The 24,961-nt window shown below is 38.2% G+C and overlaps 1 protein-coding gene across 3 annotated transcripts in view; it reads left to right on the top strand.

Moving 5' to 3' along the window:
* MOCOS (molybdenum cofactor sulfurase) overlaps positions 1–24,961 on the top strand; it is a 215,894-nt gene that overhangs the window by 136,047 nt on the left and 54,886 nt on the right. The gene's annotated exons all lie outside the window — the stretch shown is intronic.

Raw genomic sequence — 24,961 nt, 5'->3', positions numbered from 1 at the left:
GTTTTTTTCAATATAGGTCACATAATCACAACAATAACTTGTTTTCCTTCTTATGACTATATCTTAAGCAGTGAAACTCAGCTTCTAACTAGTAGAGAGCCTGGACCTAAGTGTGAGTTATTTTCTTAAAGTATACAAAAAATTATGTGGGTAACTGAAAGCAATAGACCAGTGCCTTTGCAGGGTGCATCCAGGCACCTATTTTTAATTTTTTATATTTATCTTTCCCTTTTTCCTCTTCATACTAGTGGCAGTTATGTTGTTGCCGTTTTTGTTGGGTTTTGGAAACAAGGATCATCTCCATTCATGAAGGTGCTTCAACTATTTTTTCAACCCAACTTCATTTGGAACAAGTATCATTAGATTTTTGTTTGTTGTTGTAATTTCTTTCTTCTCCACTGTCTTTATTATCTGGTGTGAGAATATCTGTTTTTTATTTTTATTTTGAGATAAGATAATCTTCTAGAAGGAAATGAAACTTAGTTAGATTTCACTTGGGCCCTGGTTTGCATGATCTGCTAATTCACCATCATCACTGCTGATTAAGTGATTAAGAGATTTCTCTTTCCAGATGTACACCCCAAATTTTGGCCTAGAGGGTGAGTAGTCAGTATACCTACTTCTGAGCTCAGGCAGGTGGCAGTCCAGCCTACTAACGGAGATTTCATCAACCCCTGTCTCCATAAATAAAAATCATGAAATGCTGTGTCTGAATGCTCAAATTCACAGTCCTTGTTAGGGCTATGGGTGACAGTTACAGTTGTCCACTTCTGGCCCCTTAGTCTCTTCTATAGGCAGTGTATTGTGTAGGCTGACAGAAGCTGCTAAGCAGACGCTTGAATTACATATTAATATAATCTAAAAAACCATGAGTCAGGTCCAAAGGAATTAGAGACATAAAGTCTCCAATAATTTTATATTAAGATGGTATGGGTGGAGGGTGGAGAACAAAAGCTCCGTGGACTATCTTGGACAATATTGTGGAAGATACTCAAGTGCCACTCTATAAATCAGTTGTTTCATATAATCCAAAATGTGTAAGGCAGTCCTGATTACTTCATCACATGAGTATGTCCACAGAAATGGAGGGTGCTCAGCAATGAGCGGCAGCACAAATGAGTGCACACATGAACAGAGACTAAAATAATCAATGACTTCCTTTAGGGACATGTCTCTGCTTATCTAAACAAAAAAAAAAAAAAAGAAGAATGCTTGTATGAACTTAAACCCCTGTTTAGCAGAACACAAAACGTGTTTTTCCATATATGTTTGGTTTCTCAATGTTTGCCAAGTTTAAAGCATTCCCATAGTGCCTCATGTTCCTGCTGTTCCACAGGGCTTTTGCTATTCTTAGAAGAAAGTCAGTAGGAGAATTAGACCAGTGTTCAAGAAAGGGGGGGAAAAACAGGAAAAGGAACTGTGAGGACAATCCAATTGTTCCAATGCCACTTAATTCAATAAGAACAATAACATTAAAAGGATTTGGGGGCTGCAAGCTGCTCTTGTCTGACTAATTTACCATGTGTGCAAAAGATCGATGAGGGGCCCTTGCACTAGCCAACATACACTGTTGATCTGGGCCGTCAAACTGCTGAGTACATCCCATTATTAAGAAACACAATGAAGTTCAAACTCGAGAATATCTTTTTCATGATATGGGAAATGCATGTGGATGTTTGGATTGTGCTAGTTTAATTGTGAGAAACATATTGTGAAGATAATTATTATCCAGTTAAATGGGTTGACATGTTCCTATTAATCGCTTTCATTGCATTATTAAGCCATTTATCTGTCTTTGGCACTAATACACACTACATGACTAGTGGACATTACATTGATAACAAGTCAAGAAGTATCAGGTGAGCAAACTAGATAGCTCTGTGCATTCATCACACACTGACAAAGCAGCCTCGTTTCCATTTCCATCATGACTTTATGTTCACTTTTCTTCTGAATACAGAAAATGAGGGCTTACTGCTAGTTAGTTGGTGGAAGAGCAATCAATAGGTTTTTCAGGATGGTATAACAGAGCAAAGGAGATTCTCAGCTGCTGCCAAATGGTCAAGGGGCAGGAAGAACATCAGATATTCAGATTAGAAAACTGTTAAAAAGGGTAAGAGTAGAGGCAGCATTTTTTGTTCAGTTCTAGTTTTTGTTGGGGTTTTTTTCAACAAATTCCAGAGAAAAAACTTGCTGTGATTTGATGCTCATAAAATCTAAAAGCAGTGGGGGACACAATTAACAGATCGCTGTGATTTGTGAGGTGAAACAAGAAATGAATTTGACTCATGAGTTTTAGTAGCCCAGAGATGTTTTTGTGTCATCCTTTCTTGTGCTCGTGATGTTTGATAATGGTTATACAGAATGAGATAAAATGCAGTAAATTTTCTACCAGTGCAGGATCTGCTAGAGGAAGTCTCTGGGAGAGAAGAGTATATATTACAACACAGTAACAAAGGGCAAACAATGCCAAGGGCAAATAACTCCATTGGACAACTCAGACATGTGGTGCTTAGTATAAGCACTATTGTAGGTAGAGCAGCTGTTGGATAGAATGAGGAATACGAAGATGGATCTAAATAAAATGCAGAAATGAAATCTATTACTATTTCTCTGAAATCTTATTTACAACAAAAAGTCATATCACCAACTGATGTAAAGTGGTTTATGGCCTAACAATATTAATGCAATTAGGGCAGCTGAGCACCATTAGGAATCTGTCTATTAAAGTCTACACTCATCCTGTAAACACAAGACCGAATTCCCATTGTTGCATTAAGCTTGCCTAAGTATCATGCATCATCCAAATGGCAATCAGTGACTAAGCAAAGCCGTATTTTAATGAATATTCAAATGCAGATACATTACTTTATTTCTGTTGGCTTTTTAATTTTCTAATGCTTTTTCAAGGTTTGTGCATCTGGGAGGGGGAGGGAGACGTTTGCTCTTAGAGGAAAAAAAAAAAAGGCACATTGCCATTTCATTTCTTAGTAGAGGTTCGTAATGCGATTACCAAAATGTGAATAACAATCAAATAATGCAGAGGCTTATTCCCTATGGATAGTGAAAATAAATTTCAGTCAGATGTTTCCAGCAGAAATCTCAAATTTGTCATGCAAAGTACTTCTCTGCATTCAAACATAATGTATTTATGTGAGTCAGAAACATCAAACATTAGGATAAATAGCCAGATTATAACTACAGTACGCTTATGGAGTGATTGGAATAGAAGTGCAATTAATGAAACTGGCAGAATGGCTATGAAGCAGTGTTAGTGCCTTGAGATTTAAAGAAAACATCCAGATCTGCTTTACAGCACAGGGTGGAGGAGATACTTAGAGACTACTTCCCATTCTTCCTGTTAACAATCTTTTAGTACCTTCTTGTCTTTGTGACTTACATTCAAGTCAAAAGAGAGTTAGAAGCAATTTTTGCAAGCTTCTCCTGGGCTCAAATTTAAAAGGGAACTGAGACCTGCAGGGGACCAAGGGGAAGAAAATTATAATGTTGACAATGTTATCAATGTTTTCCTTCTACCTCAAAGCCAGTGTAACATTGCATACTTCTAAAAAAACCCCAACAAACCATGAGTAGGGAAGAATGGTGTGTGCCTGTGACTCACAAAAGGGCTTCTATGAACTCTTATTCCAACGTTTTCCAACTCCACTGACCAGTCAGTGTTCTCTTGAGTTGCTGCAGGACTTACTTTCCCTAGAGGAGCTGCTGAGCAGTGGTACCTTCTGTCTCCTCTTCTCACTTGCTTTCTATGCCTCCTTGAAAGGGAATGGATATAATCTGAGATACTTGGATTGGATTTATTGATGTTTGTGAGAGGTTAGATAGGAGCAGCAAAAAGCAGATGAAATAGCAGGGTTTAATAATTGTGTGATTCCTATGTGTTTCTGGGGCTAAAGGGTTTGTGTTTGGGAAGAACAGGGATAAACAATGACTGAGAGTCATCTGTGTTGGTCTGTGTGCATGCGGTTCTTTACTAGGCAGATATTTTGGAGAAGTGCATCAGCAGTCTGTGATCAGTGGATTTTTCAGCAGGTTTTGTCAGTGTCCATCAGCTAATGGTGAGGGAATAAGCATTTAAATTCTGTAAGGACCTTGGAGAGAATGCTCAAGCAGAGACTGCTGAGTGCAATGCCAGGCTCTGCACTGTCTGGTGACAGAGGCTGGCATTGCTTTCCAGTGGTGAGAACTGCTGAGATGCATCTTCCTCTTGCCAGGAGCCTTGAGACTACCTTGAGAATTTGTTGCAGCTGTACTTACTGTTTCTACTTTATTTTTGTTCTTATTAGTTATTAGTATCTCAGTGTGACTTGACTAGCAGTAGTAGAAATTTTTGGATTTACCATACTGCACTATGCAGTTAAATTATAACACTCTTCTCCAAATAAATGTATCAAGTTAATCTAGTATTCACATCTTAATTGAGCCTGCTCAATGCCAAAGTTTCACGATACTTTGAATATCTTATTACTTATTTCCATAAATTAATGTATAAATAACAAACCTCAGGTTAGTTTTAGTTAGCTGATGTAGGTGGAACACAAGTCTGGATGACCTGTGTTTAGTAATGAACTTGGAGCATATGAAATGAAAAAAAAAAGAAAGGCACAAATGAGATTAGGACACCTGTATTTTGAAGCTGTACAGGATTTATTACAACTTATATAACCTTGGAACTAGCGTAGTTTATATCCAGTTACCCGTAGCCTACAGATCTTTATGGGAAGGGTTTTACTAGGAAATAGATATTTTACTCTATAGTTCACCACAGGGGAGGATTTCTCTATAAGGAAGAAACTTTGTTAGTTTCAGATTTTTCTGTTCTTGGCTTTAACTGAGATGTAACTGTTTTCTCCAGAAAAACCTTTTTTCCCCTTTAACTCAGCAATAACCACAGAATCACAGAATATACTGAGTTGGAAGGGACCCACAAGGATCAAGTCCAACTCTTGGCCCTGCGCAGGACCATCCCCAAGAGTCACACCATGTGCCTGAGAGTATCATCCAAACTCTTCTTGGATTCTGTCAGGATGTGACCACATCCCGGGGGAGCCTATTCCAATGTCCAACCACCCTCTGGGTGAAGAGAAATGTTCAAGCAACCTCTGTTTACTGAAGCTATGCTTCCAGGAAATGTGGAAAATACATAAGGACCACATGGTTTGCTATGAGCTGATATCTTACATAGGTGATTCCCTTCTTCCACTAAATCCATAAGAAGTCATAGGAGCCTCTTTTCTATTTGATAAGCCTGGTAGAATACAGCTAGAAAGAAAAGTTGACATCAATCTTCCTTGTCCCACAACCCATGGTGGTTTGTGATGAGGCACATTCCCAAGGACTTGTAAGACCTTTGCTTCAACTGTTCAAATCCAGAAACTGATTTTCCTTCTTTTTTGTGTGCTCTGGCTAACTAAGAGTCTACCAAATCTCAGAATGGTAACTCCAGAAAGAGCTAAATCTGCTGCAAAACTTCTTGATGACATTGATGTAACCTTCACTTGCAGATGTATTGGACAGAAATTTATTTGCTACCAAATTATTCTCTGATATTTTATTTTTGTGAAATTTAAATCTTTTGTGGAAATGTGTAATTTCTGAGGTTTTAGGGTTTTCTTTTGTAAAAAATTTCACTGATCTTGTACCTAGAAGGTATGGAAATATTTTGATTCATCTGATTTTCTTATAGTTTAAAAGATATTAATTTTCATACATCTTGTTAGCTGCTCTCAAAGGTAATTAATGAGATGTGGTTTTTTACTAACTTTAGAAGTTTTCAGTAATCAAAACAAGACAACATGGTGAATTTTTGAGTTACATCACTCAGAACATACTTGATGAAAAGACGATTCTCTAGGCCAGTGAGTGCAACATCTTCAGCAACTCTGGCAACTACATCCTTAAAACCTTTTTGTAAGTTATTAAGATGTTTGTTCATTGGCATGAACTGTGTAGTGACTTTTAAAAATTTTCACTTCGCATGACTTTATATTTGCAATTCAAAACAGAATTACTTTTTAGTATCTTAGACTTTCATATATGACAGAATTCTGTTTCCTGATCAGTTGTGTAGAAACCCTGCTTTCCTTTCAGAGAGGTTAAATTTTATAATTCAGTCTGGCTACTCAAAGGTTATTAAAGCTGTTAGTCACTGTGTCCATGTAAAAGAACAACAAATATATCATTGGAAAATTAAACTAGCAGCATAAATAGATAGGCTTTTTGCCTTTTGCTTGAATGAGTCTGTATGTCTCCTCTAGGCCCACATAGGGACTAACTGCTTTGCTCAGTGGAATGAAAACCAAGAGCCCTCCCAGCTCAAGATTGAGGGCTCCCTGGCGAGTTTTTTCTGATGTTAATGTGTAATCTCCTGTGTTTCAGTTTGTACCCATTACCTCTTGTCCTGTCACTGGGCACCACTGTGAAGAGCCTGGCTTCATCTTCTCTACAACCCTTCATTTGTTTATTTATACACATTGAGTATATCCCTGCCAAGACATCTGTTCTCCAGAGTTCCAGCTCTCTCAGCCTCTCCTCATATTAGAGACTCTTGAGTCCCTTATTCATCTCTGTAGTCCTTTACTAGACTCATTTCACTACGTCTTGTACTGGGGAGCTCAGAATTGTACACATTGCTCCAGATGTGGCCTCACCAATGCTGAAGAGAGGGGAAGGATCACCTCCAGTAGTGTAATATAGCCCAGGATACCATTTACCTCCTTCCCAGGATACCATTTACCTCCTTGGCCACAAGGACACATTGCTGGTTTGTGAGCAGCTTATTGTCCACTAAGATACCCAGTTCCTTTTCTACAAAATTGCATTCCAACCAGTCAGACCCTGACCAGTACTGGTGCCTGGGTTTACTCCTACCCAAATGCAGGACTTTGCCTTTCTCTTTGTTGATCTTTATGAGTTTGTCTTTCCAGTTCTCCAGCCTGTAAAGGTCCCTCTGGTTGGCAGGACAATCATTAGTTGTATCATTTGCAAATTTGTTGAGTGTGCATGCTGTCCTATTGTCCAAATCATTAAAGAAGTTGTTAACAAATTGAAGTTGTTAACATTAATGAAGTTGCAAACAGCCAGGGTACATCACTAGTGACTAGCTTCCAGCTAGACTTTGTGCCATTGATCACAACATTGTAAGCCTGGAAGTTAAGCCAGTTTTCAGTACACCTCACTTTCTACTTATCTAACCCATATTTCATCAGTTTGTCTTTGAGGACTTTACAGGAGAGAGTGTCGAAAATTACTGATGTCCAGATAAACAAAATCCACTGCTCTCTCACCGTTTGCCGAACTGGTCATCTCATTGAAGAAGGCTGTGAGGTTATTTAAGCATGGTTTCCTCTTTGTAAATCCATGCTGATTGTTCCTAATCACCTTCTTGTCCTTCATGTATGTGGAAATGGTTTCCAGAGTAATTTGCTTTATTACCTTCCCAGGGACCGAGGTGAGGCTGACCAGCCTGTAATTCCCTAAATTGTCCTTCTTGCCCTTCTTGAGGGTAGGAGTGACACTTGCTTTCCTCCAGTCTTTGGGACCTTCTTCCAGTCACCATGTTCTTTCACAGATTATCAGGATTATCAGTGACAGCAACCAGCTCCCTCAGCACTCATGTGAGCATCCTGTCAGCACCCATGAACTTGTTTATGCCCAGTTTATTTTAAGGGTTCAATAAAATGATCCTGTTCCAGTCATGGTAAGTTGTCATTGGACTAGGCTTTCCTTTTGATCTCAGGGCCTGGGATTCCTAAAGGCAAGGCTCACCGGTAAAAACTGAGTTGAAGAAGACATCGAGACTTGTAGTCTTTTCTATGTCATTCCTCAACAGCACTTCTGCTTGCAGAAGTCCTTCTTGTTACCCATTACATCGCTCACCAAATTCTTAATTGCATCCTTGCATGCTTAGACCATGTCTCTGTATTCCTTCTGGATCACCTGGCCCTGTTTCCACCTCTCTACTTCTTTTAGTTCAGTGACGAGCTCCTTGTTCATCCATGAAAGTCTCCTGCTGCCTTTACTTGGCTTCCTGCTTGCTGGGATGAATCACTCTTGAGCTTGAAGAAGGTGATCCCTGAAACATGGATTTTTTCACCTGAAATTGAATTTTTCTTGTCAGGTTAAAACCAAATTTTTGCAGTGACTAACCCTAACTGTGATTTGGTGCATTTCTGAAAAGCTGGACAAGGTTATCAGTACCTGGGTAAAAATGGGCGTTCATGCATGCAGACTATCTATCTGCTTCAGGATTGATTTAAATCACTACAAATTTTTCTAATTTATTTCCATGAACACAGCATCAGGAGGTGGGTTATTCCTGTGGTTCATGAGGTCACTGTACCATTTGGGGAAGAATCAATCTATGCTACACATATGGGAATGGTAGCAAGGGAAGAAAATGGAGCCTGTAAGCTTTTTATGGGCATTTAAAAATGGTTATTGAAATTAATCTTAAATATTTAGGGTCCAGCCCTTCCTAAAAAAGCTGTCAAGGATTTAATAGAAAATAAAAGCTTTTATATTACATTGGTAACCATGTGCTAGCAATTAGAAGAGAGTTATGAGCTGGATATAGAATCCCATATGAAATCACGAAATGCCCCCAAACTCTAAAAAGGAAAAATTCTCAGTTAAACTATCTGGACTTCCACAGTAATTGCCAGGAAGCCCAATGGATTTGATTTTATTGGGCTTTTCTACAAGTAGTCTCTTACAGGAATATAACTATTAATGACATGTAATAAATTATTTCCAGGATCGAGGTCTTAATGCAGCTTTTATTTTCAAAAAATTTAAGGATATATCGTTGATGCAGTAATTTTCTTAAGCAGAATATCTTCATTTAAGAGCACATTTATTAAACTTTTATCTGCAATATACACCTGTTTATCCATCAAACTTAAAATTTCTTATGTACATCATAATAAGGGGGGGGGAAAGGAGCGGTCTGTGGATAGTGAGCTTTGCTCAGACTAAGTAAAATATATAATGATAAAATGGACACAATTGCAAAGTGTGAAGATATCTAAATAAATATGGTTACGTTCCTTTCAGAAATTCTTTTTTTAAAAAGTGTCTTGCTAAAAGCAGTCCAGCAGGCCTTCATCAAACAAGTGCTTTTTTCTCTGTTATTGCTTTTTAATGTTTCCTTTAGCAAACAATACTTACAGAGATATGTTTTATATATTGATCCTTACCAAGAAAGTTTAGATTAATGCTAATTTTGAATTGTCAAGATACTGCAAAGAAGCATAGCTGTAAGATATTAACTAAAAGAACATTCAGTAATTTTAAAAAAGGTACTAAATCATTTACCTCTGGAATTTTTCAGGAGTAAAATCTAAATATATTCGGGTCAACTAATGGAAGCATCTCTACTTCAAGAAAAAGTTTTTCATAAAGGGATAAAATCCCTTGAAAGTAGAGAATGTTATAATTATTGCTGAAACTCTGGAAAAAACTTTTTCAGGGCTTCACATCTTGTGAAACACTAGATTTCTTCTTCTGTTTTTGGACGTACTAGGTGATACATATTTTGATCAATGGGGACAGAATGATAGTGCAATGTCATGAGTCTTTTAAACAGAATTCATTTTTATCTCCAAAATATTCATCTTTTAAAATTATTTAAATCTTTGGGCTGAAAATTCAAATACCTGGTTTCATGTTAATAAATCTAATTGTCATTCAAATGATGTCAAGTTTCAGCAGTTTCAGTTATAACTACAAATTCTGAAGAGAATTAATAAAATGGGGAAAAGTTTTTGAAGTTTACAGAGCAGAGGGAATTTTCTGAGAGGCTCTAGAGAAATCCTACTGCTTGTGTAGTTCTGCTTTGCGATAGCAGCAGAAGCTGAGTAATTGAGTCATTCACCCATATCCTGAAGATGGAATCAATGCCATCCAAGAGAGAGCCCCCTCTAGGGGCTACAATAACATGGAAAAGGCAGCCCTTCAGCCATTTCATATGTGGGAGGAGGTGAAGTACTTTCCTTCAGAGATCCCCACCACATGGCGCGGCATTCATGCCGAGCTGTGGATGGGAGGATTTAAACCTAATTCAACAGTAGCCGTTGACTTGCATGTTCTGTAATAGGCATGACACCATTTGGTATTTAGTTGTGGTCTAGCATCAAACAGCTCCCTTAAAACTGCAGATCCGAGGCACAGTTCAAAAAATAATTCCGTTTGCCTGCAACAAGCCAGGGTCTGGCTGACAGAACAAGTAGCATTAGCGAGGGTGGAGACTGCCAGCATCAATGATGATTATATATGCTGCTTCTGCCTGTGATGAGCTGCCAGCTTGTAAGTGCTGAACAATTGAGTGACCTTGGACAAACCAGTTCCAATAATGATACAGCGTTTGTTTTAATATGAAAGTGACAAGAAAGGAAAGATCACAGTCTGTCTTTCTTTCATGCAATCCCTCATCTCCAAAATGGATGCATCTCATGTGAGTTTAATAATTCATTTCATATGCAAAGCCTCTTTCTCTGGTATTAAGAACATCTTAATTTCAAAGCTTGGAAAAGTTAAAGAAGACTGAAGGCTGGAGTCAAGAAAGGAAGATAGTTCTTATACCTGCAGTAGCTGTCACCTGCTTAGAGATAATTAAAAATATCCTCTGAAATTTAAAACTGTAATTTATCTTAGCTTTTTGTATTTGAATACATTTTTGTATGCACACAACTCAGTTAATTGGGCCAAATTGCCAGTTTTATTGAAGAAAAAGTTTAATATACTATATATATATAATGCAATATATTGGCAAAATATTGGTGGTAAAACTATGAACTAGGTCTAATCATAGTGTGTCTAAAGGGCAATCATAGGCTGGTCTCAATAAGCCATGGCCAAGAGTAGTCTGGCAGCGGGATGCCCTTGGGACAGCTGGGTGCCTGAAGCACTGTTCTGCATCCATGGCTCCTGTGCCTCCCTGTGCTGCTCTCTCAGAGGAACACTGCTCAAGCTCAGGGTGATCATCTCCAGGCTCCTGCCTGGTGCTGGCAGCTGGGCACTGCTGCTCCTGCTCCCATGGGCTGCACGTGCCAAGGAATGCCCTGCGCAGAGCCCCAAGCGCCCGCCTGGACAGGGAGCGTTGTGGCCTTTGGGCTGGGGCGTGAATGCCTGTGGGAGAAGATCTGTCCCCAAGGAGCTGGGTGGGCACCAGACAAGCTCCTGCCTGCACCCCTGGCGCTGAAGGCTCTTCCCAGGGAAGAGTAGAAGGTGCGTGGCCAGCGCTGGTGTGTGTGGTGCTGCCAGCGTGGCCTGGGTGTTGCTTTCCAGAGTGGCTGGGCCAGACCTGCCCTGGCTGGGGCAGTGCTTGACTCTGGGGTGTGGCTGGGTCATCCCTGGTGTTGGTAGCATCACTCAGGGCAGGAGACACACTCTGCAGGTTGCTGACGGCCTCTCCTGCTGTGGCTGTGCCCTCTGCATCTTCCTGTTCAAGCAGCTCTTTGCCACCATGGTCTTCTGACACATCTTGGGACACTTGGCTTTTGCTGTAATCTTCCCAAATCTTGAAGGGCATTGAACATTTGAGGTACTCTTCCCTCATCTCATGGGACAGCTCTTTCTCAATATTGCGTTCCTTGTCCTCCTCGGCCAAGACTGGGAGTGGCATTCTCCAAAAGAATCTCCATGGCTGTCATTGGCATCTTCTGCCACAGACAGTCGAGGGTCACCCAAGGGGAGATGCTGCCTCCTGTGGGAGATGCTCTCCTGGGACCTGAGCACCCGAGGGCTCTGCTTCTTCTCCTTCAAATCCTACATGGCCAGGGTGGGGCCCTGCAGTGTCACAGTCTTCTCTGGGCATGATGCAGCCCTGCATCACAAAGCCCTGGCAGCTGATCCCAGCACACAGGTGTTCCGTGGCACTAGGCCCTAGCAATGGGTTCTGATGAAATACCTGATTTTCTTTAATAATGTATAAAAGCTGGAGGTTAATAAAAGGGGGAGCATGAGAACAAGAAGGGGGTAAAACTAAGGGTAGAAAATAGCATCTGAGAATTTTATAGATAGCAATTTTTAAATTGAGAGTAGCGATACCAATCCATTACTTAAATAACATCATAGGTGTTTAAAATCAATATATTTTTATTGCTGTGTTAAGTGGTTTTAAAGATATATTTTGCTCTCATTTTCATAGATTAGTCTTGAAAATATCTTCCTGTCCATGAAAGCAGAAATTCTCAAAATCTGTCTCTGGGCATTGTGCCATTTTGTGGCGCTAATAGATCATTCTGTACTGACAGGAAGAATTTTAAATAAATGTCCGCTCAACAAGCAGCTGTGTGAAACAGGCTGATATGGCCTCTGTCTTTGGGTCAAATACTCACTGTCTGTGCTGCCAAACAGTGAAATACAAAAACTAAGGAGCTGAAGTCCAATGGGGTGCATTCGGTTAGCGTGGAAGAATTTCAAAACACCTTGAAGGGTGGGTCTGCATCTCAGCAGCACAGAGGGTATAGAAAGATATTCTTGCTGGTTACTGCAGGAGAGCTCTACAGCTGTCAAGAATACTGTCAGCTTTAATAGGCTCTGAATACACTACTGACTAACTTGGCTTACAAGCAGCTGTTAAACTGCCTGATGCCCCTTACACGTGCCTTCATCTCTTCCTTGCCTATAGGTCAAGAGATAAAATCTGGAGGAAAGTAATACTGGTGTAGCCAAAAAGCCAAAATAGCTAGGCAGTATAGTGATGTGTTTAACTTCTGTCTTACAGAATATTTTCAGATAAAATAACAAACATATACCCAAGTTCAGTGAATATTATTCATAAAGAGCTGTGGAAATGAGGGAAAAGAAATAGCTGGCTAAGACATGGGAAACAAATAAATCCTCTGTGACAGAGCTCATCATATGTTACAAGAACATCAAAGTGTGATGGTTACCGAAGAAAGTAAAGACTGTGGTTCCTGTCTCTGGCTGTTGAAAAAAGTGAGCCTTCAAGGTTCAGCTTTCAATAAAAAATAATCAACACGCTGTCTTGTTACCAACACTTCTTGTTATCTGCTCTGATAAAGAAGGATCTAAGCTTTTATATTAGATCACATACTAAACTTGACAGCATCATTCTAATAAAGAAACGAAAAAGGGAAGAACTGTAGTGAGTGAGTACCTTTGGCAAGACTCATATTGTCAAGGCCTCAAAAAGAAAGCTTTTTTTGATCGATTGATTGGTCTGACCTTACAGGTGAGTCAAGTCTCAGCAGGACTGTAAAATTGTAATGCTTCTGACTCTTCAATTTATAGTGCCTTTCTTTTTCTTTTGCTGTTCTTTATTCAAGAGAGGTGAAGTGTTTCAACACCACTTCTCCCGATACTAGAAAATTGTGTGATTCATCATAACTTCAGGATATTAATCAATTTATTTCTTTCATGTTCAGAGACACAGAAGGAAAGAAGTGCTTGAGCCAAGATTTATTTACTTATCTATTTATTTATCTGTTTATTCCTCAGCTGTATGTAGAGTGTTTTAATCTAACATCTAACTTAAGTTGGCATGTGAGAAAGTAAAACTTTCTGGGACAGTAGAGAGTCTCTCTTGAGAAAAAAAAATAGTTTTTTGTATTACTGCTCAACACTATGTGGAGGTTGTGATATCAGAATAGCTAGGAGGAAATTAAAAAAAAAGAGATAGAACACAATACTATTAGAAAGCAAGAGGTATGTCACATGATATGTCTCCTCATACTCTGGAAAGCATGGTCTTAAGAAGTAGGGAAGAAGACAAGAAAAAGGAAAATTGCTAACCAGTGTAAAAAACCTCCCAGACCAGTTCCCAACCACTGAAGTTTCAGCACCTTTTTAAAAAAGGACGTGCTATGTAGCTGTCAGTACTGCTTTGTGTCTCCTAGGGAGTTCAAGTTGACTGCCTGCCATGGTCACAGAAGGCCAGCTCATCCTGCTTCTTTCTAACCTCTCTTTGTATTTGTATCGATGCCTTCTCCTTTGAGAAGGATCTCCAGTGAGAGTCATAAAGGGTATTGCAATGAAATGGAAAAGAGTAGAGAATCCATATCACTATCCCAGATAATGTTATCCGATAACCGCTTCATCTGATCATGGTGTCCCTTTTGGACACCTTAAAATAAAGTAATACACTAAGGTTGATGTCCGTTCATCTCACTGATTTAGTAGAATTTTCCCATTGAAAATTGCTCAGTAAGTTCAAACCATTTATAATAAAATTGAAGATGTTCTTGAACTCTAAAAATTATTGAGGAGGTTCATGGAAAAATGTCACTGAGTACTAGTAAAAGATTTTGCAGATGGGAACCCACAAAATTGTGGGACTGTTACTGTTCTCATGAAAGGAAACAGAGCTGATTGTTTGCATATTGCTTTTCCCCATATCCTGCCATATCCAAGAAGGCAGAAGAGTTTCAGAGAGGTGAATGAATATACTAGTTCCACATGAAATGCAGCCACACAAATGTTTGATACATGCAGCCTTTAAATGCATTGCCATGCATTTAAATTCACACTTCTTAATTATAAAAGTTTTCCTGTTGGGTTTACAGTCAAATGTTTGAACAGTTTGATTAATGACTGTAGTACTAATTGGCCTGAAGTTGGCTGGTGCTTTGAATTAGGTGTCTTCTGTCTCTTGTGAAGTACCTCAGTAGGGTGATGTAATGCCTGTAGGATCATCATCTAGGTATGTAAGACTACCAGAGGCCTGGTCAGGCCAGAAAGGTTGTGTCAATAGAATAGTAGAGAGGTTGAATCAAGGGAAATATTAGAAGCTTGGGCAGGCTGAAATAGCCATTCTGTTTAATTCAACTCAGACAAGAATATCTGTTGCACTTAATAAATGAACTAGACTAAATAGTAGTCTTTGATAGGCTTAAGTAATTTCAACTGCAAAACAGGGCTCCTGACTGCTCAGCTAGAGACTCTAAGCCAAGACAATGTTGCCTAAGAGGAGGTCTTGTGTGCCATTGAAGCCATTCAAATTATCTCATATACTGAGATAAACATCCTTCAAGAAGGGGAAAAAAAAGAAAGAGATGAATATATTTCATCAACAAGTTTTTGTAATTCAAGGCTAAGGTATGAAAGCAGATTCTTTGCTGCATGTTATGAAATTTGCATATCTCATGTTGCTCAGCATCTCTGTGTAGCCAAAGGTTATGCAGCTAAGCTTGTGTCAACTCTCTTTGCTGACAATAGTAACACTCAGTGTCTGTCAGGCATAATGGATGTATGTACTCTGAGTAATTTCTGAAGATTTTCTTTTCATGATACTTTAAATATGAAAGTCTTTTCATGGTCATACTTTTAATTTACAATAGCAAGACTTCACTTTTCATTGGTGGGGCAGGAATGAAAAAGAAAGTAATAAGGATTATCTGTGCATTTATTTCCTTAAATTGCTTTGTTCACTGAATATTTCCATTTATCAAATAAAGGCATTCTAGATATCTTTGGCAAATATGCTGTATAAAAGAAAGAAAGAAATACAGGGCAGATAATACCTAAATAACAAAAAACCACAAGAAGAGCTGTATTTCTGATTTTTCCCTTCATTAGCCCTGATAGTGTTCTGTAACATCTTAAAATATGGATCTCATAGAACAGTCTGAAGAGCAGTAGCCAATATTACCATAATAATGTGTCAGGATGTAAGAAAAAGTGTTCAAAAAACTGACAGCTCCAAAGAAGCCAGGGAAGTAAAATAAATTGTTTTATTGTTGTGCCTGGTGTCAAACTAGAGTCTGAAGACCCTCAAGGGAAGACATAAGTGAATCTGGAACCCCCACTCCTCATGAGGATTGTAGCTTCATTACTACGTGGTGGGAAGGGAACTTCTGCCATTGTGCCTTCTCTTTATTACCTGAAGGAAAGGGAATTTTGTGAACAGTGCTTCAAGCTGGACCTTCATTTCTAAAGCCTTGCTATTGTAAAACATAACTGAAATGGAAACAATGGGAGAAAAGGGTTTCTTTTAAACCGTTTGTTTACACCTTAACTGCAAAGTCCCTCATTTGATAGAACAGCGGCAGCCTCTACTCTTTTTGCCTCTCTTCTGCAGAGCTCAGGTGTGATGGGTTGCCATAGGAAAAGGCCAAGGCTTTCTCAGTGCATGCTGCCTTGCTTCTCTTCCCTCACAGTGGCTCCCTCTGAGTTGGTAGCACTCATCCTTCACCTATGCCTTCCTCACATCAGTGTTTTCTTTTAACCTTGTCTAAGTCTGTGTTCAGAGGCAGTTCCCTAGTTTACCGTAGGTCCTGATTTACAGCATGAGGCAGCAAGTGGAACACATAAGAATTGCTCATGTCTTGAAATACTTCACCTCTTCTGAACTGAATCTGAAGTACAGATTTTGACTGATTTTTTGTGTTATAGCTTCTTGAAGCTGATATAATACCAAGAGTGATTATTTTTTCTGATGCACACTACCTACAGTCTTTAAAAGGAAGAAAAACTACAATAAATTACTTCATAATGTTAATATTTTCTGCCTTAGATTTCTCTTCCAATCTTCTGTTTAGTAGATCTGCTCACTGAACTTACAATTGATAAAATACCTATTCTGTGCTTACAAAATTACAGATGGTCAGTCTTTGTCCACCACACTATCATATTGCTCATCAGCCCCATGACTCGAAGACTATACAATCTTCTAGGTGCAGTAGGTTTCAGAAGCTCATAGGAAAGAGCAATGTAATGACAACCTGCCAAAAGTTAATTTATGCCAGCTAACACTGCAGGACATTCTGCTTATAAAAACTCTGATGCTGTTTTACAGAAGTTATTACTTGAGTGTCCCACAGCAATGGCTATACTTTAAGAAGTACTGGCATCTTACTTTTATTGAACTAGCTATTGAGAAGTGAGTCTGGATTTGTAAAATCATTGCTTCAACCTGTGTGTTGAAAGTGTGTGACATTGTGCCAAAGTAGCACTTTTTGCTCTCAGTTTACCCTTTTACTGTCTGTGAAATGGTATGTGTGTTCACACATCTCACAAACTCACCAGTGAACTTCAGGAGATCTGACCCTTCCATGTCCAGTAAGAAAAGATAGCCACATGAGGGAAGGTGTGTCAGTGGATCACCTTTTGGTCCTCACAAGAACAGTGACTGAAACAAAGCAGAGTTAATACTGTGACCTGAGGGAAGAGTCAATAAAAACCATAGTAGAAAAACTAAAGAATTCAGGGATTCCTGAAATGTTAGCTATAGGTCTCTTTTGTGGTGTTATTACACATAATTATTAAAATAATTGGCCTGGTTGAAAAGCCTGGGGCAAGTCTTGTTATGATTCAATTTAGCATGAGATCACAGAACCCAGAGCACTTTTCAATATTGACTGCATGTTTACTTATGATTAAGGCATCAAATAAAGGAAATTTCAGGGCAGTTTTTAGAATTCATTGTATCTGCTTTATTACCTCCATTTCATAAATGTCACCATTCCTTCCATGGTAGTATTATAATAACAGTACCAGCAGAGACCTAGTCTGAGAATGCAAAACAAATGGCAAAACATCCTTTCAGGCTATCAGAAAAATATGAAAGTCAATAAATACAAAATTTCACTAAGGAGAATATTGTTCTTTTCATAATAATGGATAAAAATTATTTTACTGACTTCCTGTATTCCTGAATGTTACAGATAGAGAATGGGAAAATTGAGTGATTTTTTTTTCCTTGCTCCATCAGTAGTCAGCATCATGCTTTAGAAGTTGTCCTTGGAAACTTTTCATTTAGTGTATTGTGATTCTTGATTTGATTAAATGAATTTATGGTATTTTCTGTATTGCTGTGATGGGAAAGTTCTGTGGGGACTTAGAGAGAGTGGGATTCAAAGGCTGCACAAGAGCAGAAGTGGAGTATCCCCACTACTTCATACACTGGCAGCAACAGCCTTGGTTCAGAGATTGTCAGAGAAAAGGAGGAAAGGTGTCCAACCAAAATTATGAGTTAGGGAAAATCTGTACTGCAAATCGATATGCTGCCTTGGGCACCAAAGTGTTTCACTGACAGAAATATTCCAGAAATGTTAAAAGTTTTACTAATACAAAACCCATAGGGAGGTAGAGTCAAACCAATGGGTACTGAGGTGTGAGTTCTGGGCACAGCATTAACCATTCTTCTTCACCTAATGCAGGCATGGTGAGCTTTGATGCAGAACTGATTTATGTCCTAGCAAGGCTTTAGATTGGGATCTCTCATCTTAGGGAGAAAAAGAAAGAAGCTGTCTGGGTTTTCATAATATTTTAAAGAAAGAATTCTCTTGGTGCTGAGGAAGAGTTTTCCTCCCACAAAAAAAAAATTTGAATTTATCTTTATATTCAGCTTATTTTTAGTGCAAGTTGTTTTATCCATTGGTCTGCAGCTCCCCTCAGGGGAAAACAAAAACAAACAACTCACAAAACTGTGGAGACATTAGAAAGTCATGAGACCATCAAGTAGCACTGGTGGCTGGGTCTTACAGAAAAGTTATTTGAGGGAAAAATTATGCTTAACTGCAGGCCTGATGATAGTATCAGTCTTTGACTGAGCAGAAGAGGACAAAGGTTTTGCTCCAGCTATTTTGCAGTGCTTAGAAAGTTGTTGCTGACTTGAATAAGTAAGTTAGTAAGTAAATAAATAAATAAATAATTGTTCATGCAAAGTCAGACCTGAATTAGTCTTACTGACTTGAAAACATAAGACTTACTGCCCCATCTTATGTAGCTATGAGACAAAGATGCTCTGCTTTACATTAGCAGACTAGTTGTTGAGAGTTAAAAATATCAGGAAAAAATCAGTATTAAAGCTTTCACATGCTGACTTCAAGGAATTGTCCATAGCAGGCTCCATTAAACAGAGGACAGAGACACTTTTATAACAAAGCAGAAAAAAGGCCTGTATGTAACATTCAGGTTTCTAACAGCTGCCAGGAGAATTCATATGCTTTTATAGTACAGGCTTCTCCTGCATTTTGTCCTTAAGATGACAGAATCATAAGCAGAAGTTGTTCTGCTGGACTGAGAAGAACCTTGGGAGATAAAGCCTTTAGAGGTAAAATGTTAGTATCGCATAAATACATACTTTCAGGGATGATTCTGTTGTTCTCACAGAATCCTCTGTGGGCTCTCTCCAGAGGTTCAGTTTGAATGCTGCTTCCATGAGTTGTGCAAAGCACTCTGCCTTGTTAAGAAAGACTCCCCAGTCATCTTTTATGTTGCTAGTTTTGTGATTTGTAAAGTCATCCTGAAATTATTATCTATGCTGAGAGTATGGCTTGGGCACATGGAAGAAAAAAGGATGGACAGATACACATACCCTCCACTTGCTCAAAAGAGAAATCTCATAATAGCAAACAGTAAACTAAATTTATCCTACCTGGAGCTACCTGAATACTTAGATAGCTATTAGTCTAACAAGCAGTTAACTGAAATTGAATTGTACCTGTAATTAAGATATTTATACTAAAAGTGAGCCAGACAGCTGGCATGTACAACTTCCCTGCTCTTATGCTACTCCCAAGAAATTTGAAAAAAAAAAAAGCAAAGTATTCCTCATATAATGTTTGAAAATCAGGAACTGCTTCTTTCAGAATATGCTGCTGATTTTATTCAGAACAAAGACTTCAAACTCCCTCACTGTGTGAAAACAGAGCTTGAATTAGCTGCTCTAAAGAAGTGGGAGATGGGGCATCAAAGAGCCTTCTGTTCGTTAAGATAAACACTGAATATGTGTTTCATGTTTGGTTTCGGTATAACATTCTGAATAGAGGATTAAGCAGTTGCTTCCCACAGTCTTAAACTATTGAGATGGTGTGGGAGAACGAGGAGAATAAAAGGATTTAAGCTATTATGCAAAGAATTAGTGTTGAGAGAGTAAAAGGTCCCCCCTATTAGCCATTGAATTCTGCATGGATTTAGTACTATTGAGAGTGTAACATGGTTCTCTGTTTTGGACACACAGAAGGTACATAATTAGGTTGCAGGAGTCCCTCTGAAGTTTCAACTTGGACACTGATCTTGTGAGATGGATTCTTGCCACTTCATTATGTGTTTTCAAACAGAACTATATACTTTTCAGAAAAAAAAATACATAGTTTCATAACTGAAATTTTCTTTCTCTGTAATTCTGTTTGTTACATCTTAACTTTAGAAAGAAGCCTGCATGACAAGGTATTATTTTATTGCAAATACCAGTGACATCTGAGGACACAGATTTTACGCGTTTTGCTCACACATGCAGTCACCTCAGCTCAAGGAAGGGTCGTGGTTCACCCCACTTTGTGTTGCCCAAACCAATGTTTATGATGTGTGTTTTATAGTTGATTGGACTGGTCATGTGAGTCACTATGAACAATGGGTTTGCAATCTGTTCATGCCTTACACATTTTCTGTGAGTGTAGATGATGGATATTTTTATGAATTGAATGATAAGCCATTTACAGTGTTTTATTTTGAATTTTAGTGAATGAGATTTGGTAATGACCAATACTGCAATGCTATTACATCAGAAGAGCTTTTTTCTGTTGACTCTATGGAAATGTCAATGTATTAATTTTAATGCTAAAGTTCCATGAGGTGTTCTTCTACCCTTAGTTCTGTTTTTAAAAGCAATGTTTAATTGCTGTTAGCCTACCTGTGAGCTCATTTTCATGTGGCTTTGTTTATATATTTTTTTATTTCATGGTAACTTACAATAGAAATTACATACATTTTTTATATATTTTTTTCCTCTAGACATCTGCTACTCCTACTCTGGGAAACAGGCAGTAGCAAGATTTGGTCTGACTTAGGACAGCTATTTTCATAATTTAGGAGGGAAAAACCCACCAAGAATGTGTAAATTTATTATTTTTATTGATAAATGTAGAAGCTATAACAAAGGATGAGTGATGAATGTTTTTTATCAAGCTGATTATATTTTTTTCTCATTATTTCCTTTTCTTGTATTCTATTTATAGCATTTCAGGGTTGCACTTTGGGGGTGGGGGGTTGGATCATCTTATGAATATTTCATTTTTATGTTTGCAGTGTTTTGTTTGAAACAGGATTGCTAAAAAAAGCAAAGTTTAGAATATTGTTTTGTGTGGTTTTAAGCCAAAGCACTCACATTTGCGAAGGAAATATATGAAGCTATGATTGCCAAGTTCGTCCTCAAGAGATAGTCTTTTTTTTGGGCAGAATAACAGTAAGTAGATGACAGATTTCAGTCAGAGACATTCAGTTCTACGCATAAAAGAACACCAAGAAAAGCTCAGAAATGAATCTTAATGTACGCTTCTTGGAGGAAGTGAAGGAAGGGCTCCAAATGTTTGGCAGGATTTCCAGGTTCCATGGCTTCATTAGCACATTAACTCACAGGTCCCACACAGTGATCTGTCTTGTTTGGGATCTATTAGAAGGTGGCTACATCTTGGTTTTACTTCCTGCTGATTGGTTTGCTAAGATTTCAGCTCATCATTTATCTGCCTCTATTGCTTTTGTTAGGTGATATTGAAGAATAGTGAATCAGATTGATCTTTTTCTTATCCAAACATATACATGGATTTACTGGAGCGACAGAGAATTTGTTCACTTAAGCCTCGATTTCTGTGGTTTTTTCACAGCAAGTTAGAACAATAACTGTATGTTTGATTTATGGCTCTCTTCTTTCTTATCTCCAGTATTTAGTTTTTCATAATAAGAGAGATAAAAATGTATTGGAATGCAGATCACAGAGGTTTCTGAGTAAAGTCTGAAAACCTTAAACATCAGAGCTTTCACTCTAGAGGCTCAATTTCAGTATCTGCTTTGCCTTAATCTCTTTATCCAAAATCTTTTACAGATGTTGACATATGCCTATTTGTCTACAGTTCTTTCAGGAAGAACTAGCATTTGAACATTTGGGCTGCTGGAATCCCGGTTCTTTCAGAGAGGAGATGATATGCCATTACATGTTTACCATTTACATAATGCAAAACCAACTCAAATGCAAAACTAACTCAAAGGCATTCTTTACTGAATACTTATTGGACATCTGTTTATCTCCTTCTTCACTGATTAGAGATAATGCAAATACAAGATGTTATCACCAGACAAGCCAAGCAGTGGATTTACAATACCATGATGACAATTGTGCATAGTTTGAATGCACATAGTTTACACCCCGTTGAAAATGTGACATAACTTACCCTTCTCTTCCAGATGGTTGAACTGTCCCACAGTCTCAGTGGATAGGCATATGCACATATGCAAGTCCTATGGAAGAACTGACACTGTAAATTTATCTGTGGGTTAGTCAGTGCACTGGCACTCTGAATTTTCCATACTGGAACAGTATACATAACAGTTTCCATAACAATATACAAACTGAGGTATAGGATGGGATTGTAGGTCTGAGATGGCGCTAACCTGACAGGATGCTGTAGTGTGCAAACATTCATCAGCAACAGGAGGTTTAACAGCATCTCCACAGGTTTCCTAGAATACTTTGGGAGGGAGTACAAGTACAGAGAAGCACAAGTTATCTTTGTTAATCTCTTCTGCTCGAAGACTTTGCCACTGCAAGAATATATGGCATTTATTGTGGCAACAAACAGTGTGAAAAATTTGGTGCTATTAGGAAGAAGAATTAATTAAATGATCGCGTCTGGCTTAATGTAATGTCAAAACATACACATGGGGAAAAATTAATAAAGGGCATATTAATCAACAGAAATGCAAGAGTTTCCCTTTTAACAGAGAAGTCTTTACATTTCTGTCATGGGAAGAAGTAAGTCATTAATGAGTCCAGATTGTGGACTGTGAGCATTCTTTGTGCTGAATGTGTTCCTATACATATAACACACATAAATACAGTGAATGGTATTAGATGGACTTCATTTGGTGTAATTTAGAAATCACATTAATTCTGATCCAAATTATAGAATACATAAATTGTTCTTAATTTTAAAATAATTTTTAGGAGGAACTACATGCAACTCATCTTAATGAAACAATGCAGTGATAGGGAATAAAATCCATAAATCGAGAGGGCGCCAGGGCACTTGAGTCCTTCTCAGTACCTTCTCAAGATGACGTATCAATGATTTTGCAAACTGTAAATCTTCCAAAAGGCTTAAGATGTGCTACTGCTTTTATTCCCAAACATGTAGCTAGGAAAGGGTCTCTAAATGTTCAGAGTTAAGGAGTTGTTCATAAAACCTGAGTTCTGTACAGAGAGAAGATAAAATGCAGGAATGCAATAAGCTAATAAATACCAAGTAAAACATAATACAGAAAATCACTTTCTCATTTAACTTAGACAGGCTCAGTCAAGAAATGAGTTTTAATTTGTCACCCCAAACATGGTACTAGATGCAATAATGCAAGTCCTTAGATCATGTTAGAGACCAAAGATTTGTTCTGGTTTTTATTTTCTCTTCCTCAGATTCTTTTACCTAGAAGGGAGAGGGAGATGAGGTAAGCACTGGATTTATGCAGGACATAATATGGATAATTTTGTTGAACAAAATAAAAATAAATCAGAGCTACTTTCTGAATATATCCCTTTTTCCATCAGAACAAACTTCAAATTGTTGAGAGTTATTCTACAAGGTTTTCAGTGACATCAGACCTAATCACAACCTATTCTGCTACTTAAAAATACGGGACCCTGGCAACACGACTTCCTCTCTCCAATCACGGGGCAGGAAAGCAACTGCAGGCTATTGCATCTGAATTTGTCAGAATAAATAATTAAAAGGCTCATCAGCTTCTCACTAATGAACAAGGAAATGTGATTAAGCAACTTTAAAGGAGAGTAGCTGAAAACAATATAGAAATGACAGCAGGATGACTGCTGTGAATGAGCGACTGAAATTTCTGAATAAGAGATTTCTTCAGCAAATCATGAGTATGGTAGTTTAATCTTCCGTTAAAAGATTCCTGACAATTTGGAAAAGCTCTGAATCAGGAGATTACAGACGTCTCAGAAACTGACAAGGCAGTGACTTCTCTTAATACAGCTACTTCCTGGCAAATGCTCAGAAATAGCTTTTGTGTGTGTGTGGTTTTGGTTTTCCTTTTTACTGTTTCAAGACTCTTAACTTCTGCCAAACAATGACTAGGATGTCTCTGATTAGGCAATCTTTTATTCTCAAAGACTCTGAAAATACAAATCATCTTTCAGACCAAAATGTTCTAGAGATGCTTGCCAAGTTTACTGTGGCTAACATCTAGAAATTGTACTGATTAGCTTCTGGCATGGTTCCTTGCAAGTGCTTTGCATGCTAGTGTCTCATTAAATATCTTATTCCTCTTTATTTAGCACCAAAAATGTACTTCCACCTTATATCTAGTCTGTTTCTATGCTTTTACTGTCTGTTCTTCTAGCTTATCTAAAGGAGATAACACATAATACAGAAACTCGAAGAAAAGTGAAATAACAGACATCAGTGCAATTCTTCTGTATATCTGGAGAAAGATTTTTTTTTTCCTTTATATACATTCATAAATGACACGGTCTTTTTATGAATAAAGGCACAAAAGTCAACAAGCAAATTAGGAAGGGTGGTTGTATCAGACTGCAGAAGTTTTCAGATACTCAGATATAAAAGTGGCATGCACAAAAGTAAGTGTAAGATTCATAGTTTAAAAAGAAAAAAAGTAAAATAAAATGTCAAACATCTTTTTAGTTACAGAAATGCTCATGTGCCTCAAATAGGATGCTCAGCATTACAGAAAATACTCTGGGTCTAAAACCCAGGCAGAAAAATGCTGTTCTACTTCAAGAGGTCTTTGAGGAAATGTTTCTTTATTTTGTTTTTTTTTTTCTACATGATGTAGGCCCACCATAGTGCCATGCATAATGTACATAATAGAAGCCACTTCAATAGGGATATCTAGCAAAGACACAACCTCTCCCCAGAGAGCAGAGATGTCAGGAATTCTCTGCAATTCTCTTTTCCAAACTACTCAGTGTAGAGCGGGGAAAAAAAAAAAAAAAAAAAAAAAAAAACCC

This window comes from Lepidothrix coronata, unplaced genomic scaffold (assembly GCF_001604755.1).
Source record: "Lepidothrix coronata isolate B3197 unplaced genomic scaffold, Lepidothrix_coronata-1.0 Scaffold47, whole genome shotgun sequence".
NCBI classification, from domain to species: Eukaryota; Metazoa; Chordata; class Aves; order Passeriformes; family Pipridae; genus Lepidothrix; species Lepidothrix coronata.
Note: the sequence above shows the minus strand (reverse complement) of the source record. Positions and strands in the feature narration are given on the sequence as shown.